The sequence below is a fragment of the Silene latifolia genome, chromosome 8 (assembly GCF_048544455.1).
Source record: "Silene latifolia isolate original U9 population chromosome 8, ASM4854445v1, whole genome shotgun sequence".
Classification (NCBI taxonomy): domain Eukaryota; kingdom Viridiplantae; phylum Streptophyta; class Magnoliopsida; order Caryophyllales; family Caryophyllaceae; genus Silene; species Silene latifolia.
The window spans coordinates 100,449,360-100,452,228 of record NC_133533.1 but is presented as its reverse complement, the minus strand read 5'-3'; the positions used below and the strand labels follow the sequence as shown (position 1 = coordinate 100,452,228).

Sequence of the window (2,869 nt, the reverse complement as noted above, 5' to 3'; positions counted from 1 at the left end):
TAAGTACACACATCAAAGCAGCATACCGGGTCATCATTAAGCTTAGAGCTAACAATAGCCGGGTACTGCTCCGTATCATCTAGAAAAACATACTTAAGATTAGGAGGAAGCGGCTTACGCTCGGCACCTTTACCTCTACAAAGATAGACAGAATCGCTTCAATGGTGTAGCAAGTGTTCACCAAGTTATCGTTGGCCAGGCTCAAAAGCATCTCATCTTCTTCCTCATTGAGCTCGTAGCTCTCCATTGAGGCAACCAAAGCATCTGGCTCCTCCGCATTCTCCACTGTATTACCTGCACACTCATCTAAATGGGTTAGACCAGCTAAGGGATCCTTGGCTAAGGATTCCCTCCAATTACAAGTAACAATCCTGTCAACAACATCAATAGAATAACACGTATCCTCATCAGCAGGTTCAGTTGCCTTGTGAGCAAGACTGAACTCAATGGTGTCATCCCCTACCTCTAAGGTGATGGTTCCGCGTTTGACATCTATCACAAATTTCCACTGTATGTAAGAACGGTCCGCCTAGAATGATAGGTATCCGACTATCCTCTCGCAATGTCCAAAACAACGAAATCTACAGGAATAAAAAACTTACCCACTCGAACGGGTACATCCTCTAGGACACCTATAGGTCTCTGAGTCGATCTATTTGCCATTTGAACGGTAATATCGGTCACCTTAAGTCTACCAATGTTTAACCTTTCGCAAATGTAATACGGCATGACACTAACACTAGCCCCTAAGTCACAAAGGGCCTTTCCAATTACGTGGTTACCTATAGTGCAAGGAATTGAAAAACTACCCAGGTCCTTTAATTTAGGTGGCACATTAACTTGTGAAAGAACATTACATTCCTCCACAAACGCAACATTACCCTCATCACGAAAATTTCTCTTACGATTCAAAATATCTTTCATAAATTTAGCGTAAGAAGGTACCGGGTAATTAAATCGTGAAAGGAACCGTTACCTCGAGATTCTCGACCATCTCCGAAAACTTACCGAACTTACGCTCCAGCTTGGTAGCCTTCAAACGTTCCGGATACGGATCGCAACACCGGCCGTAGGATCGGTAACCTTCGGCTTCCGTAGGTTTAAAACCCCCGTCAAACCATCAATGAGTGATGAATCATGCAAACTAGTTGACGGATTTGCATCCTCGCTCGAGATCCAACATCGATCGGTAGTCATAGTCGATCGACCATGTAAGTTGGGCGTGAAAGTTCTGCCGTAATTATCGTCATCAGGTGTCTCGGTCGATCGACCGAGTATATTGGTCGATCGATCGAGGTGTTTGGTGTGAATAGTTTCGACCGAAAACTATTTTGTCTGATTGATTTGTCGATCGATCGGGAAGACAGTCGATCGACTCGTGACATCGCATTCGAGCTCGTTCTTGCATCGAATTCGACGAGCTTCTTCGTCATTTTCTGAGTCTTCCTTTGGCTTGTCGGGACTTTCGTAAGAAAGGCCACTTCTGAGATTTATGGCATTGATCGTCTCAACCGGCCCTTCACATTTAATTGATGAATTAGCGGCTTGCTTAGCCTCCATATTCTCCAATTGTTTCACAAAGTTCTCGTGAGGACTCAATCCCTTGCTTCCATATTCGCCACTTGAACCAAAAGGAGTTGGACCATCTCCCTTAACTTCTCGACCTCATCCGAGTTTTGAATAGAACTTCGACTTTCCTTTTTGAAACTTCAGAAGTCTTGAGTTTCTCGAGACGGGTAGATATGGAAGTTATAAGTGACACAACAAAGATCATGTCTTCACTTTGCTTTCGTGACTTACCACGTGAACTTCCAAACTCAGCTTTATGGACTGCCATCTCCTCAATGGTGTTCCAACCTTTACTTTGACCGGTATTATTTTGGAACCTACCATTAGCAGCTGCATCCAAAATAACTTTGTAATCATCATATAAAGCATTGTAAAATAGATTGCAAAGATACCATTCTTGAAACCATGATGGGGACACTCGGACCAAACTTTTGAAACGTCCCCATGCTTCACAAAAATCTTCGTCGGCTCCTTGCTGAAAACTCGTGATTTTGCTCTTCAAGGCATCGATCTTGAAGGCGGGAAGTACTTCTTGTAGAAGGCTAGTGCTAAAGATGTCCAATCGGTGACTCACCGCTACTCTATCGAGGTAGCGATACCAATCTCTCGCCGAATCCTTCAAGGAGTATAAGAACATGAACCCCTTTACTTCATCTTGAGTCACCCCCTCCGGTATAGGTATTGAACAAAGAATAGTCCGTGAAAATTTCCATATGTTTCAAGGGGTCTTCATCTGGTAGACCCGCGAACTGATTCCGTTCCACTAAATCAATGTAAGAGGAACGAAACTCGAATTTACCGGTAGAAGGGGTAGGTAACTGTTGCCCCTTTGGAAGGTGGTGCTCCTTTGGCTGAAAGTTATCATATATCGTAGCCATAGCTTCCAAGATGAGAGTACTCAAGTCTTCCTCTCAAAAACTTGTCCTCTAACTGTGCAAAAGCAAAACTAGAGGCAAAGGTAAGCAACGGTCTCAAGGAACAAAAGTCCCCTGAGACAAGTGAAGATAAACTAAAATAAAGCAAACAGAATTACACCGTCTCCCCCGAACGCGCCAAAATTTGATACCGTCGTTTAGTACCAAAATTAAATTTATAATTCCAAACTAAAACTATAGCTAGTGATAGTAAGGGTCGAACCACGGAGAGACAAGGTTGATTTTGTTTGCTATTTTTCAGTCTAAAAGGTAACAATTAATTGGGAGTTGAAAATTGATTGACTAACGGTGCTAATTGATAAAATGAAGATTCTTAACAAGATGAAAAGGGGATCGGAATTTCGGTTCACCATGGCACAATACAA

The 2,869-nt window shown here is 42.9% G+C and overlaps 1 non-coding gene across 1 annotated transcript; it reads left to right on the top strand.

Annotated features, from left to right (window-relative positions):
- Positions 1-1,969: 1,969 nt before the first annotated feature.
- Positions 1,970-2,076, top strand: LOC141597928 (small nucleolar RNA R71). Its single transcript, XR_012523136.1, has one exon. It is a non-coding gene; the product is annotated as a small nucleolar RNA R71 (small nucleolar RNA).
- Positions 2,077-2,869: the final 793 nt, after the last annotated feature.